Raw genomic sequence first — 17027 nt, forward strand, 5'->3', positions numbered from 1 at the left:
ACTTTGAGCACTGCACCAACCTTGTGAGCAGTGATCAGACTATTATCAGCATAACCATCCCACTGTTTTGTCTCTTGAAACAATAACTGCATAATCTCAAAGAGGAAGCTTTAAGTGCCCAGCATGTTGGTATGGAGCCATATTTCCCAATGGGTGATACTACCCAGCCTAGCCAATATTCTGAGGCAACATTGGGTGAAGAGAAGGAAGATGAGGAGGGAGAGGACTTGTTTTTCTGTGCTACCGAGGGGACTCGTAATGCTACAAAGGGGATACCTAACCCAAGCGTCATGTCTGTCCAGCCTGGATGGGCTGGAGAGGAGGAGGTGGAGGAGGGTGAGGAGACGAGTCAGCGTGAGGAGAGGATGGGTACTGTTTCTACTGTTGGGGACACAGAACAAATGCCTTTTTGCAGCATGGCACATATGGCACCGATCATGTGTAAGTGTCTGTGACAAGACCCTCGCATGATACATATTTTATCTAACAGTAATAATAATAATAATTTTTATTTAAATACTGCCAACATATTCAGCAGTACTTTACAATTAAGCGGAGATATGTACAGTACAGACCAAAAAATTGGACACACCTTCTCATTTATAGATTTTTCTGTATTTTCATGACATTGAAAATTGTACATTCACACTGAAGGCATCAAAACTATGAATTAACACATGTGGAATTGTATACTTAACAAAAAACTGTGAAACAACTGAAAATATGTCTTATATTCTAGATTCTTCAAAGTAGCCACCTTTTGATTTGATGACTGCTTTGCACACTCTTTGCATTCTCTTGATGAGCTTCAAGAGTAAGTCACCCGAAATGGTTTTCACTTCACACGTGTGCCCTGTCAGGTTTAATAAGTGGGATTTCTTGCCTTATAAATGGGGTTGGGACCATCAGTTGTGTTGTGCAGAAGTCAGGTGGATACACATCTGATAGTCCTACTGAATAGACTGTTAGAATTTGTATTATGGCAAGAAAAAAGAAGCTAAGTAAAGAAAAACGAGTGACCATCATTACTGTAAGAAATGAAGGTCAGTCAGTATGAAAAATTGGGCAAACTTTGAAAATGTCCCCAAGTGCAGTTGCAAAAACCATCAAGCACTACAAAGAAACTGGCTCACATGAGGACCGCCCCAGGAAAGGAAGACCAAGAGTCAACTCTGCTTCTGAGGATAAGTTTATCCGAGTCACCAGCCTCAGAAATCACAGGTTAACAGCAGCTCAGTTTAGAGACCAGGTCAATGCCACACAGAGTTCTAGTAGCAGACACATCTCTACAACAACTGTTAAGAGGAGACTTTGTGCAGCAGGCCTTCATGGTAAAATAGCTGCAAGGAAACCACTGCTAAGGACACGCAACATGCAGAAGAGACTTGCTTGGGCTAAAGAATACAAGGAATGGATATTAGACCAGTGCAAATCTGTGCTTTGGTCTGATGAGTCCAAATTTGAGATCTTTGGTTCCAACCACCGTGTCTTTGTGCGACGCAGAAAAGGTAAACGGATGGACTCTAAATGGATGGTTCCCACTATGAAGCAAGGAGGAGGAGGTGTGATGGTGTGGGGGTGCTTTTCTGGTGACACTGTTGGGGATTTATTCAAAATTGAAGGCATACTGAACCAGCATGGCTACCACAGGATCTTGCAGTGGCATGCTATTCCAACCGGTTTGTGTTTATTTGGACCATCATTTATTTTTCAACAGGACAATGACCCCAAACACTCATCCAGGTTGTGTAAGGGCTATTTGACCAAGAAGGAAAGTGATGGGGTGCTATGCCAGATGACCTGGCCTCCACAGTCACCAGACCTGAACCCAATCGAGATGGTTTGGGGTGAGCTGGACTGCAGAGTGAAGGCAAAAAGGCCAACAAGTGCTAAGCATCTCTGGGAACTCCTTCAAGACTGTTGGAAGACCATTTCCGGTGACTACCTCTTGAAGCTCATCAAGAGAATGCCAAGAGAGTGCAAAGCAGTCATCAAAGCAAAAGGTGGCTACTTTGAAGAATCTAGAATATAAGACATATTTTCAGTTGTTTCACACTTTTTTGTTAAGTATATAATTCCACATGTGTTAATTCATAGTTTTGATGCCTTCAGTGTGAATGTACAATTTTCATCGTCATGAAAAGACAGAAAAATCTTTAAATGAATAGGTGTGTCCAAACTTTTGGTCTGTACTGTACACACAAGAAATTCAGTTTAAACGGTTACATTAGGAGTGAGGTCCCTGCTCGCAACCTTATATTCAACAAGGCAATGAGTGTACACAATAGGTGAAAAGTGCTCGTTATTTCAGGTCAGGCAATTATAATAAGTAGAGATTTTCGTATAAGACTGCATGATCTGGTCATCAGCCAGTATGTTTCAGTGCAATAATCAAGTATCGAGTCTAGTTATCATGTGCATGGAGGGTGTGGAGACAGATGAATAGTAGGGTGCAGATTCAGAATAATATTTAGAAGGAGGGAACAGGGGAAAGTTAGTTTACTGAGTTGTTGAGGTGGTGGCTTGTTTAAAGAGATGAGTTTTTAAAGTGCGCTTGATGACGTGGTGGCTAGGCATCAGTCGGATCGTTTGGGGTAGAGCATTCCAGAGAACAGGTGCAGCAAGAGAGAAGTCTTGGAGACGGAGGTGCGAGGTTCAGATTATGGGGGATGTTAGACTTAGGTTATTTGTAGTAACACGTGTAGGGCGATAGACAGAGATGAGAGAGGAGATATAAGGTTGTGCCGAACTGTGGAGTGCTTTGTGGGTGAGAGTGATGAGTTTATATTGGACCCTTTAGCAAATGGACAACCAATGTAATGACTGGCACAAGATGGAGGCCTTGGTTGAAGCGACTGCACAGAAATACGACCCTGGCTGCCACATTCAGGATGGATTGAAGTGAAGAAAGTTTGGTAAGAGGGAGACCGATCAGAAAAGAGTTCCAGTAGTCCAGACAAGAGTGAATAAGACCGACAGTAATAGTTTTAGCAGTTTCAAAGGTGAGAAAAGGTCGGATTCTGGAGATGTTTTTAAGGTGCAGGTGACAAGAGCGACCTATACTGGTTGGCCACCTTTCTTGATCCATGGTACAAGGAGAAATTTCCTTCTCTCCTTTTGGAGTCAGCAAAGAGTTTTACAATTGAATTGTTCAAGATGGCCATTGTAGATCAGTTGCTGAAAACATCACCCTCAGACAATGCTGGTGGCAAAGGTACCGACTCTTTTCAACATCAAGGGATAATGGGGAGAGACAAGATCATCAGCTCAAACAGATGTGGGGGAAAAATGTGCACAAATTGGGCAATTTTCAATAGACCAGCACAACAATAAACGCTATCTGTGCCGGTAGCAATGCCAAGGAGGGATAAGTTGCAGAACATGGTCAAGGGGTTCTTAAGTGACCATACGTGCGTCCTTTCTGATGCTTCAGTTGCCTTTAATTAATGGGTGTCTAAGCTGAACACTTGGTCTGACCTCTCCTTATATGCCTTGGAGGTGCTGGCCTGCATGGTTGCTAGTGTGGTGTCTGAGCGTGTTTACAGTTCCGCTGGGGAAATCATCACAGATAGGCGCACATGCCTCTCCAGAAAAAATTCAGACAGACTTACTCTGATTACTCAGATGATTGAGCTCATAGGGCTAATTTTTAGAAACCCTATGCACATTGTGCGGTGGACAAACCAGGACCGTATTCCTACTCCAGCCTTACTACTATTTGTGATTGGAGGCCCTTGGGAAGGTGGCTTCCTGTGTCAACAATGACTCAACCCATAGAGCTAATTTTCACAAACCCTACGCAGATTGTGCAGTGGACAAACCAGGACAGTATTCCTACTCCAGCGTAACTACTATTTGTGATTGGTGATCCTTGAGATGGTGGCTTCCAAAATAGTGGTTAAAATGGCATAATGCTTGTTTGCAGCAGGCAGTAGGAAATGTTTGGACTACTGCTTTGTGCAGGGCAATCAAAGATTTTTCACGTAGACTAAAATGGACAGAATGCAGGCTGACACCCCAAAATAGTGGTTAAAATGGCCTGATGCTTGTGTGTAGCAGGCAGTGGGAAATGTTTGGACTACTGCTTTGTGCAGGGCAATCAAAGATTTTTTACATAGACTAATATGGACAGAAGGCAGGTTGACACCCCAAAATAGTGGTTAAATTGGCCTGGTGCTTGTTTGTAGAAGGCAGTATGAAATGTTTGGACTACTGCTTTGTGCAGGGCAAACAAAGATTTTTTATGTAGACTAATACGGACAGAAGGCTGGCTGACGCCCCAAAATAGTGGTTAAAATGGCCTGGTGCTTGTTTGTAGCAGGCAGTTGGAAATGTTTGGACTACTGCTTTGTGCAGGGCAATCAAAGATTTTTTATGTAGATTTATATGGACAGAAGGCAGGCTAACGCCCCAAAATAGTGGTTAAAATGGCCTGATGCTTGTGTGTAGCAGGCAGTAGGAAATGTTTGGACTACTGTTTTGTGCAGGGCAATCAAATATTTTTTATGTGGACTAACAATGACAGAAGGCAGGTTGACACCCCAAAATAGTGGTTAAAATGGCCTGGTGCTTGTTTGTAGCAGGCAGTAGGAAATGTTTGGACTACTGCTTTGTGCAGTGCAAACAAAGATTTTTTATGTAGACTAATATGGACAGAAGGCAGGCTGACGCCACAAATGAGTGGTTAAAATGGCCTGGTGCTTGTTTGTAGCAGGCAGTAGGAAATGTTTGGACTACTGCTTTGTGCAGGGCATTCAAAGATTTTTCACCTAGACTAATATGGACAGAAGGCAGGCTGACGCCCCAAAATAGTGGTTAAAATGGCCTGGTGCTTGTTTGTAGCAGGCAGTAGGAAATGTTTGGACTCCTGCTTTGTGCAGGGCAAACAAAGATTTTTTATGTAGACTAATATGGACAGAAGGCAGGCTAACGCCCCAAAATAGTGGTTAAAATGGCCTGATGCTTGTGTGTAGCAGGCAGTAGGAAATGTTTGGACTACTGTTTTGTGCAGGTCAATCAAATATTTTTTATGTAGACTAACATGGACAGAAGGCAGGCTGACACCCCAAAATAGTGGTTAAAATGGCCTGGTGCTTGTTTGTAGCAAGCAGTAGGAAATGATTGGACTACTGCTTTGTGCAGGGAAAACAAAGATTTTTTATGTAGACTAATATGGACAGAAGGCAGGCTGACACCCCAAAATAGTGGTTAAAATGGCCTGTTGCTTGTTTGTAGCAGGCAGCAGGAAATGTTTGGACTACTGCTTTGTGCAGGGCAATCAAAGATTTTTCACGTAGACTAATATGGACAGAAGGCAGGCTGACACTCCAAAATAGTGGTTAAAATGGCCTGTTGCTTGATTGTAGCAGGCAGTAGGAAATGTTTGGACTACTGCTTTGTGCAGGGAAATCAAAGATTTTTTGCGTATACTAATAAGGAAAGAAGGCAGGCTGACACCTCAATATAGTGGTTAAAATGGCCTGGTGCTTGTTTGTAGCAGGCAGTAGGAAATCTTTGGACTACTGCTTTGTGCAGGGCAAACAAAGATTTTTATGTAGACTAAAATGGACAGAAGGCAGGCTGACACCCCAAAATAGTGGTTAAAAAGGCATGGTGCTTGTTTGTAGCAGGCAGTAGGAAATTTTTGGACTACTGCTTTGTTCAGGGCAATCAAAGATTTTTCACGTAGACTAATAAGGACAGAATGCAGGCTGACACCCCAAAATAGTGGTTAAAATGGCCTGGTGCTCGTTTGTAGAAGGCAGAAGGAAATGTTTGGACTACTGTTTTGTGCAGGGCAAACAAAGATTTTTTTACTTAGACTAATACGGACAGAATGCAGGCTGACACCCCACGATAGTGGTTAAAGTGGCCTTGTGCTTGTTTGTAGCAGGCAGTAGGAAATGTTTGGACTACTGCTTTGTGCAGGGCAATCAAAGTTTTTTTACGTACACTAATATCGATAGAAAGCAGGCTCTGACCCCCAAAACAGCAGGGAAAATAGCCCAATGCTAAAAAAAAAAAAGGCAGCACACAATGCTTATTCTTTCTGTGCAGGAAAAATATTGCTACGCCTCTGACAAGGGCTTCTTTAAGATGGAAACAGGAAGAATACTTTATCCTCTCCCTAGCTAATACACAAGCTCTCCCCTGTACTCTGACTTTGTTGTGAGTCTTCAGCTCTGAAAAGAGCTATTTTTTGGTGGTATTATGAAGCTAGTGAGCGGCTCCTTTAAACACAGAACTAGTACACACTCCAGGTAGCCCTTACAATGTTTTTTGTTTGATCAAGAGGCCAAAATACTCTTCCTAGCAGCTCAGCGATCTCTCGCTATGCTTATAGAAGTCAGGCTCCAGACGCAATGTGCACAAAATGGCGGCGGTAGGGCTTAAATATACCCTATGACACTGGGCGGCCAGCCAATCACACTAATGTCACAATCTAGATGTCTGAGGCATTACTGTGATTGGTTAAGAAGCCCAGCATGTTTAGTGGCTGCAAAGGAGGCACCAAAACTGCAGTGCCGGATATCCAAATGTAGCGAGGCGAGTACACAAATATTCACCGAATAACGATTAACCCGAATACCATACTATTGGTGCGAATAGCGAATAGTTATGAATACACTCGCTCATCACTACTTACAGTCAATGAAAACACCAAAGTCATTATCTCAGTAAATTAGAATAATTAACAAAAAACATCTGAAAAGGCTATCTACCCATTTAAAAAGATCACTTAGTCTGTTTCAGTAGGCTCCACAATCATGGGGAAGAATGATGACTTGTAAGATGTCAAGAAGGCAGTCATTGACACACTCTACAAGGAGGGTAAGCCACAAAAGGTCATTGCTAAAGAAGCTGGCTGTTCACAGAGTGCTGTATCCAAGCATATTAATGGAAAGTTGAGTGGAAGGAAAAAGTGTGGTAGAAAAAGGTGCATAAGCAACCGGGATAACCGCAGTCTTGAAAGGATTGTTAAGAAAAGGCAATTTAAAAATTTGGGGGAGATTCAAAATGAGTGGACTGCTGTTGGTGTCATTGCTTCAAGAGCCACCACACACAGACGTATCCAGGACATGGACTACAAGTGTCGCATTTCTTTTGTTAAGCCAATCATGATCAATAGACAATGCCAGAAGTGTCTTACCTGGGCCAAGGAGAAAAAGACCTGGACTGTTGCTCCGTGGTCCAAGGTGCTGTTTTCAGATGAAAGAAATTTTTGCATTTCATTTGGAAAACAAGGTTCCAGAGTCTAGAGGAATAACGGAGAGGCACACAATCCAAGCTGCTTGAGGTCTAGTGTGAAGTTTCTACAATCAGTGATGGTTTGTGGAGCCATGTCATTTGCTGGAGCAGGCCCACTATCAAGAAACCAAAGTCAGCGCATCCGTCTACCAGGAAATTTTAGAGCACTTTGTAGCATCGGCGTCTCTGCCCCCTGCTAGGCAGAGACGCCGTTCCCCTCACCTCTCTGCTCCGTGCTCGGCATCCTCCACCCGCGCTGCTGGCAGTGCGCGCTGCTTCCCAGGCACTGTGCTTAGGGCGCACGCGCGCGCTCCCTCTCTCTTAATGGGGCCGCGCGCGCCGTCCTAAGGAGTCCCCGGCCAATTGCCGGAGGATCTCCCATATATAAGGCACCTCCTCCAAAATGGAGGTGCCCGAGCAAAGTTGTTTGCACTGTGTCTTCCTGTGCTTCATCCCTCAGGTCCCGCTGCTAGCCTGACTTCTTGTCCTGCCTGCCAGCCTGTTATCCGTCAGTTACCTGCCTTGTCTGTCAGACCGCTCACCTGGGAGCGTCCACCAGTTACCTGCCTGTCACCTGCCTCGTCTGTCAGACCGCTCACCTGGGAGCGTCAACCAGTTACCTGCCTGTCACCTGCCTCGTCTGTCAGACCGCTCACCTGGGAGCGTCCACCAGTTACCTGCCTGTTACCTGCTTTCTACGTCAGCCCGCTTACCTGGGAGCGCCCGCCAGTTACCTGTCAGGTATCCACCTCGTCTGTCTGCCCGCTCTCCTGGGAACATGTGCTTGCTTTATCCCAGCCTGCCTGGAGATCCTGCCGTCACTTGCCGTGACCTCCTGCCTGTCTACCCAGAGACTGTCCTTGTCATTTGCTGTGACCACCTGCCTGCTTACCCAGAGACTGTCCCCATCACTTGCTGTGGCTACCTGCTTGCCTTCCCTGGGAGTCTCCCGCTTCCTTACAAGGACTTCCCATTTGTATTGCAGCTCAGAGGTTCCACCTCCTGGCCCCGTTACAGTTTGCTCGGGCCATGGAACCCGGTGGCACCCAAGCTCCCTCACTCTCGGACCTATGCCATGAACTATCCCGTCAGAGGTCCCAACAGGAGTCCATCCTGAGTCACCAGCGTAGTGTTAACTCCCGCATGGACACACTGACTGCCTCATCGGGAGCTGCTTCCACTCGCACAACTACTACCCCGGCAGCGTCGCTGCCCATCAATACCATGGCATCCCTTCCCGGTCCCCGCCTTTCCGCCCCGCCTCGTTTTGGTGGAGACCCCGGCCTGGCACGGGGCTTCATTAACCAGTGCACCCTGCACTTTGAACTTTTGGCACACCAGTTCACCACCGACCGGGGCAAGGTGGCCTTCATCATGTCCCATCTCACTGGGGAGGCACTGGCCTGGCTAAATCCTCTATGGGAGAGAGGAGACCCTCTGGTGTCCAACTTGCCAGCCTTTCTCACGGCTTTCCGGAAAGTCTTCGACGAACCAGGACAAAAGACCTCTTCTGTCTCCTCTCTGCTACGCCTCCGCCAAGGGAGTCTCACCGTGGGCCAATATGCCATACGGTTCCATACCCTTGCTTCCGAGCTCGCCTGGGATAATGATGGCCCTGGTGTCCGTCTTCTGGGAGGGCCTATCCGGCCGGAATAAAGATGAACTTGCCGTTCGGGACATTCCAACCACCCTGGATGACTTGGTGACACTTGCCACCCGGATTGACATCCGGTTCCAAGAGCGTACCAAAGAGGTCACCCGTGAGAGGAAATTTCCGCGCCTTGCTCCTACTTTCCAGAGACCCATCTCTTCATCTGTAACTCCCCGGGCGCACTCGCCAGAGCCCATGCAGGTCGACCAGACCAAGATGGTCAAAACCCGTCAAGAGTCACGCTGTACCGAGGGGAGCTGTTTCTACTGTGGCAGTAAGGAGCACCAAATCCGTGCCTGCCCAGAGAGGCCGGGAAACGCCTGTGTCTAGGATCGCTCAGAGAGGTCGTCCTAGACAAGAGTAAACCCTCTCCATCTCTGATGCTGTCAGTCTCTATCATCTGCGGGGAGAACCGTTACTTTGAACTAGCTCAACTTGATTCTGGAGCTGCCAGAAATCTCATTTCTCAGTCCCTGGTAGAGAAAAACCGCATTCCCACTAAACCTCTGGCTGAACCCTTACGTGTCGCCTCCGTGGATGGGGGTCTCTTACCGCAAACCATCCAACTCATCACCGAGCACATAACTCTGCAGGTGGGAATGCTGCACTCTGAGAGCATCTTCTTCCATGTTCTACCCAGACTCTCTCACGCCCTTTTGTTAGGCCTACCTTGGCTCCAGAGACATGCACCCGTGCTGAATTGGCAGAACGGAGAAGTCCTATGCTGGGGGCAGGACTGCCATAAGACTTGTTTAGTTCCTGTTCGTCCTGCTCGTCCCTCTCCTTCTCCAGCCAATCTACCCGGCCTACCGGTCCCTTAGTGGTCTTATGCTGATGTTTTTAACAAGAAAGAAGCAGAGACATTACCCCCTCATAGACCATACGATTTCCCAATCGACCTGGTACCCGGCGCTACTCCACCCCGTGGGCGTATTTACTTGTTGTCCGCTGCCGAGACCCGGGCCATGACTGAATATATCGAGGAAAATCTGGCCCGGGGATTTATCCGGAAATCTATCTCCCCGGCGGGAGCAGGCTTCTTCTTCGTTATAAAAAAGAATGGTTCACTCGGTCCCTGTATTGACTATAGAGGTCTTAACCGGATCACGGTGAAGAATAAATACCCCCTTCCGCTCATTTCTGAATTATTTGACCATCTGAGGGGTGCCAGAATCTTCACCAAGCTGGATCTCCGTGGGGCGTATAACCTGGTCCGTATCCGTCGGGGGGATGAATGGAAGACAGTATTCAACACCCGGGACGGCCACTATGAATACCTCGTAATACCATTCGGCCTCTGTAATGCTCCCGCCGTCATCTTCCGTGACCTTCTCTACTCCTGCGTGGTGGTGTAGCTGGATGACATCTTGATTTTCTCTCCGGATCTTCCCACACACCGGAGGGACGTTCGTCAAGTCCTGCTCAGGCTCAGGCAAAACCACCTCTACGCAAAATTTGAGAAGTACCTCTTTGAGCAGACCTCGCTTCCATTTCTGGGCTATGTCATCTCCCAGACCGGCCTACGAATGGATCCTGAGAAACTTTCTGCCATCCTGAAGTGGTCCCGACCGGAGGGGTTGAAGGCTATTCAGTGGTTCCTGGGCTTCGCCAACTACTACCGCCTCTTCATTCCGCATTTCTCTTCAGGGACTGCCCCTATCTCCGCGCTCACCCGTAAGGGCGCTAGTCCCAAAGAATGGCCGCCCGAGGCAGAGGAGGCCTTCCTTTCTTTGAAGCAAGCTTTCTCCTCCGCTTCTGTGCTGCACCGTCTGGACTGCAACAAACAATTCTTCTTAGAAGCAGATGATTCCACCTCCGGAGCCGGAGCGGTACTCACCCAAAAGTCGCCATCCGGGAGAATGGTAACCTGCGGCTTCTTCTCCAAACTCTTCTCCTCGTCTGAGCGCAATTATTCTATAGGAGACCGAGAATTGTTAGCCATTAAGTTGGCACTGGAGGAGTGGCGTTACTTGCTCGAGGGGGCTCTTCATCCCGTAATAATTTATATGGACCACAAAAGCTTGGCTTACCTCCAGAGTGCCCAAAGACTTAACCCGTGCCAGTCCCGGTGGTCCTTGTTCTTCGCCCGCTTTGATTTCATTCTTCATTTCCTCCCGGCAGACAAAAATATCAAAGCCGATGCCTTGTCCCGATCCTTTCTGTCCTCCGATCTTGAGGAGGAGCCAAAGCACATCATCGACCCCTCCAAGGTAATGCAGGTGGCCCCCGTGGATCTGAATCGTCTTCCACCCGGTAAGACGTTCGTGACAGTACCTGATCGTGAGAAGGTTCAGCACTGGGGACATTCGTCTAAGCTAGCTGGCCATGCTCTCCAAAAGAAGACCCTCCAGCTTATCACCCGGCATTACTGGTGGCCTACCCTGCGCATGGAGGTAATAGACTTTGTCTCGGCCTGTGCATCCTGCGCTCGCAACAAGGTTCCTAGACATCTGCCAGCCGGCCGCCTTCTGCCTCTTCCTGTACCTGCTGCCCCGTGGCAGCATATAGCCATGGACTTTATAACGGATCTCTCTGTCTCTGCTGGTTGTACGGTCATTTGGGTGGTCGCTGACCACTTCTCTAAGATGGCTCACTTCATTCCCATGCCGGGTCTTCCGTGTGCATCTGAGTTGGCTAAGGACTTTATTCATCATATTTTCTGTCTCCATGGTCTTCCTCTCCACATCGTGTCCGATCGAGGGGTCCAGTTCACCTCTCGCTTCTGGAGAGCCACGTGTAAACTGCTGGGGGTCACCTTGGACTTCTCTTATGCTTATCACCCACAGTCCAATGCTCAAGTAGAGCGGATCAACCAAATTTTAACCAGTTACCTCCGGCACTTTGTTAATGCCCACCTTTCCGATTGGGTGGATCTTTTACCGTGGGCCGAATTCTCCTATAATAATCACGAGAGTGAATCCTCTTCCAAATCCCCGTTTTTTACAGTCTACGGTCAAAATCCCCGGATCCCGTTTCCTGTCTCCACCTCCGTGGACAACCCGGCCACGGAGTCTCATGTTAGCAAATTCTCCTCCATTTGGGAGAGAACCAGATCCGCACTTCTTCAGTCCTCCGAGCGGATGAAGAAACAGGCTGACAAAAGACATCTGGATCCACCCCAATTCTGTCCTGGAGATAAAGTCTGGCTCTCGTCCAAATGTGTCCAGCTCAAGATTCCTTCCTACAAGTTAGGGCCCCGGTTCATCGGCCCTCTGGAAGTTATCAAGCAAATCAACCCAGTGGCCTATAAATTGAAACTCCCGGCCAACTTGCGGATCCCCAACTCCTTCCATGTATCTCTCCTCAAACCCGTGGTACTTAACTCTTTTTCCAAGTCTACAGGTACGCCTCCTGCTCTGGTCTCCGCTGAAGACGAGTTTGAGGTAGAGAGCATTCTGGCCATCAAGAGGGTAAGAGGAATGACCTTTTTCTAGTGGATTGGAAGGGGTTTGGTGCTGAGGAGAGAACATGGGAGCCCCGGGAGAACATCCATGCCCCTCTAATCCTTGATAAATTTCTCTCTGGCCTAAGAAAGGGGGGGGCTAAAGGGGGGGTACTGTAGCATCGGCGTCTCTGCCCCCTGCTAGGCAGAGATGCCGTTCCCCTCACCTCTCTGCTCCGTGCTCGGCGTCCTCCTCCCATGCTGCTGGCAGCGCGCGCAGCTTCCCAGGCACTGTGCTTAGGGCGCGCGCACTCCCTCTCACTTAAAGGGGCCGCGAGCGCCGTCCTAAGGAGTCCCCGGCCAATTGCCGGAGGATCTCCCATATATAAGGCACCTCCTCCAAAATGGAGGTGCCCGAGCAAAGTTGTTTGCACTGTGTCTTCCTGTGCTTTAGCCCTCAGGTCCCGCTGCTAGCCTGACTTCTTGTCCTGCCCTCCAGCCTGTTATCCGTCAGTTACCTGCCTTGTCTGTCAGACCACCCACCTGGGAGCATCCACCAGTTACCTGCCTGTCACCTGCCTCGTCTGTCAGACCGCTCACCTTGGAGCATCCACCAGTTACCTGCCTGTCACCTGCCTCGTCTGTCAGACCGCTCACCTGGGAGCGTCCACCAGTTACCTGCCTGTTACCTGCTGTCTCCGTCAGCCCGCTTACCTGGGAGCGCCCGCCAGTTACCTGTCAGGTATCTGCCTCTCCTGTCTGCCCGCTTTCCTGGGAGCACCTGCTTGCTTTCTGCCAGCCTGCCTGGAGATCCTGCCGTCACTTGCCGTGACCTCCTGCCTGTCTACCCAGAGACTGTCCCCATCACTTGCCGTGACCACATGCCAGTCTATCCAGAGACTGTCTCCGTCACTTTCCGTGACCTCCTGCCTGTCTACCCTGAGACTGCCCCCGTCACTTGCCGTGACCACCTGCCTGTCTACCCTGAGACTGCCCCCGTCACTTGCCATGACCACCTGCCTGTCTACCCTGAGACTGTCCCCGTCACTTGCCGTGACCACCTGCCTGCTTACCCAGAGACTGTCCCCGTCACTTGCTGTGGCTACCTGCTTGCCTTCCCTGGGAGTCACACGCTTCCTTACAAGGACTTCCCCTTTGTATTGCAGCTCAGAGGTTCCACCTCCCAGCACAGTTACACACTTCATGCTTCCCTCTGCCGACGAGCTTTTTGGAGATTGAAATTTCATTCTCCAGCAGGACTTGGCACCTGACAACACTGCCAAAAATGCCAATACCTGGTTTAAAAACAACAGTATCACTGTGCTTGATTGGCCAGCCAATTTGCCTGTCCTTACCCCGATAGAAAATCTATTGGGTATTGTCAAGAGGAAGATGTGGCCCTTGTCCAGATGGCTACACTTATGATTTCTTCAAATCTTTAAGGGATGAGATCTCCCTATTATTGGAATCGATTTTTAACAAAATATCTCAAGGCGATCCCATTTTCCCTTCTGCAAATATGGCGTTCATTAAAGTGCTACTAAAACCACAAAAAGATCTGTTATCCCCCAGTTCATACAGACCTATCTCCCTCATTAATACCGACATTAAGATCATATCCAAAATAATGGCCGACAGACTGGCCTCCATTTAACCTCACCTCATATCCCCAGTCCAAGTGGATTTTATTAAAGGTCGTTCGGCCATGCTGAATATCAGAAATCAGAAAAGTACTATTGGTTCTGGACAAAATTAACTCTTCTAACTTAAAAGGCTCCCCAGCGATTGTTTCACTAGACGCGGAAAAGGCCTTTGATAACATAAATTGGGAATGGCTGTACAAGGTCTTAGCAAAGATGTCATTAACAGGACCCTTCTTTAATTATATATGCAATTTATATATGTCTCCAAAAGCTCAAGTATATACACAGGGTTTTCTATCCACTCCCTTTCCATTTAAGAAGGGAATGAGACAAGGTTGTCCACTGTCCCCCTTACTCTTCAACCTAGCACTGGAACCCCTAGTTCGTATTCTATCAGATCCAAACACCTTCTCAGGCATGCAATTAACTAGAAGATCAATTCAGGCAGCTTTTAATGCAGATGACATCATTCTGTTCATGTCTGATCCCATTCTGCATTTACATGTAGTGCTAGATCTGCTTAAGAATTTTGGTTCCTATTCTGGGTTTAAAATAAGTGCCAAAAAATGTGAATTGCTTCCATTAACCGAAAAAGGAATACAATTTTATCCAAAGGGTTCTTTTAATGGTATATCTTTAGCTCCCTCACCTATAACCTATCTGGGTAGCAAAATAGGTAGCTCAACTTCATCTCTATATACATTAAATTATCCCCCTCTCATAAAAAAAATCATTAACCAATTAAAGTCATGACAAGATCTGCCCTTATCTTTTTTGGGAAGGGCACACTTGGTAAAGATGATCAGTACATCCAGGATTATGTATCAAATTCAAACCTTACCATTGCTACTGAAGCACTCTGATGTAACATCACTTAATAGGGCCTTCAGCCATTTTATATGGAGGGAAAAACATCCTAGGATTAGTCTGAACAAACTTATGGCTTCCAAAGACGATGGAGGCTTTTTTCGAAGCATCAGAAACTATAACCTCACTTGCCTCTTCCGTTACATAATAGACTGGTTCCACAAGAGACATAAGTATTCTGACTACATGTTGGAATCCGACTATGCATACCCTTTCAATTTAACTGCTCTTCTACACTCTCGGAATACTTTGCTACCCCTAACAATCAAAAAATCAGTGACTTTACAGACACCATCTCCACATGGAAGGCAGTTAGGAAAAAATTTGGCCTTTCCTTCAGAATTTCAAAACTCCACTATGGCGGAATCCAGAATTCCCTCAGGGTAGTGAAAACAAATTATTTTTAAACTGTCAACATATCGGTATAGATAACATTTCTCATCTCCTCCACCCTACTGAGCAGAAATGGTTGACATGTACACAATGTATGGGAAAGTATAACCTACCTCTCCAACATTGCTTTCAATATGAACAAATTAAACTCTCCATTATGGCAAACTTGAGGGACGTTATTTTTGAGGCTTATCAGAATGAATTGGATGTCATATTGCTATCTCCATTGGGTACCCCCTCAATATCTGCTCTCTATTCTGTAATGAGATCTAATTTGTTGGGGGTGCATCTGGACATTTTTTTTAAATATTGGAGGCAACAATTGGAGGACATGGAAATTCCTGTTGAGGTCAGGTTGGGTTGGAGTATATTTAAGAAACATATTATAAGTGAATCATGGAGAGAAAATCAGTATAAAATTATGCACAAGGCCATATATGCCTTTAACATACCGAAAAAAGATCCACTGTCAAATAAGCTAACTGCGTGTCCTAAGTGCCATCCTCCTTAATCTGACCTAATACATGGTCTCTGGTCCTGCCCTGAGGCAGCTTCATATTGGAGTCAAGTATTAGATATGATTCACACTGTTTGGGGTCCAGGATATACGCTCTCTCCATATCTAGCCTTGTTACACTTCTGGAGTAACACAGAGAACCCTAATAGGAAGACGGGAGCCCTCCTAAATAGATCCACACCCTACTCTTACTGGCAAAAAAACAGTTACTTAAATATTGTCTAGACCCCAACACTCACCCTATTGCAGAATTGACGGCTCAATTGAAACATTTTATGGGAGTGGAAAAACAAGATGCCCTCAGCAATAAGGAAACACAAGCTGGCAAATTTCTTCTAAAGTGGAAACAGTTTATTGTAACTTGCTGCTCATCAAACAAAAAAAGAAAATGGTGGAACCATTCACTTCTACAGCGTGGTATATATTAGAGGATCTCAAAAATAACCTGGGACTAATACGCCTGAATGAAAAAAAAAAAGGGGGAGAAAGAATAGGATAGGAAAATTACTTGACTAGAGTCCCTAATGTATTCAAAGATTGATACCCTTCCATGATGGCTTCAATAAGATATAATATTAGTTAGATCTTATATTAGCTCAGACTATAAACATTTTATATTGTAATGTTAATTTTGCTCTTTGTGCTTTACCAGTTAATCCTATGTATAATACTACTACTATATGTCCAGTCTGCGTACGGGCACCTGATATTCTTCTCAATTCTGGATTGTTTATATGTTTTATATGTTTTTTGAAAACTCCAATAAAAATGATATATATAAAAAAAAAAGTGTAAGACGAGAGACACCAGACCCAACAATACAAACGAGCTGAAGGCTGCTATCAAAGCAACCTGGGCTTCCATAACACCTCAGCAGTGCCACAGGCTGATCGCCTCCATATCACGCCGCATTGATGCAGTAATTGATGCAAAAGGAGCCCCGACCAAGTATTGAGTGCATTTACTGAACATACACTTCAGTATGCCAACATTTTGGATTGCTATAAAGTATTCTAATTTACTGAGATAATGACTTTTGTGTTTTCATTGGCTGTAAGCCATAATTATCAACATTAACAGAAATAAACACTTGAAATCAGTCTGTTTGTAATGACTATATAATATATGAGTTTCAATTTTTGTATTGAAGAACTGAAATAAATTAACTGTTTGATGATATTCTAATTTTGTGAGGAGCACCTGTACTTACATCCTGGATAAGAGTCGTTCCAGCAATGTCGGTGATGTATCCGTTGAACATTGTCAGGTCACGGAGGGGTTACCATCAATCAGATAAAACTGTCTCAGTATAAGCTGTTTTATTTT

The sequence above is a fragment of the Phyllobates terribilis genome, unplaced genomic scaffold, assembly GCF_046119375.1.
Source record: "Phyllobates terribilis strain yellow unplaced genomic scaffold, ASM4611937v1 Scaffold_2__4_contigs__length_985480577, whole genome shotgun sequence".
Taxonomy (NCBI): Eukaryota; Metazoa; Chordata; class Amphibia; order Anura; family Dendrobatidae; genus Phyllobates; species Phyllobates terribilis.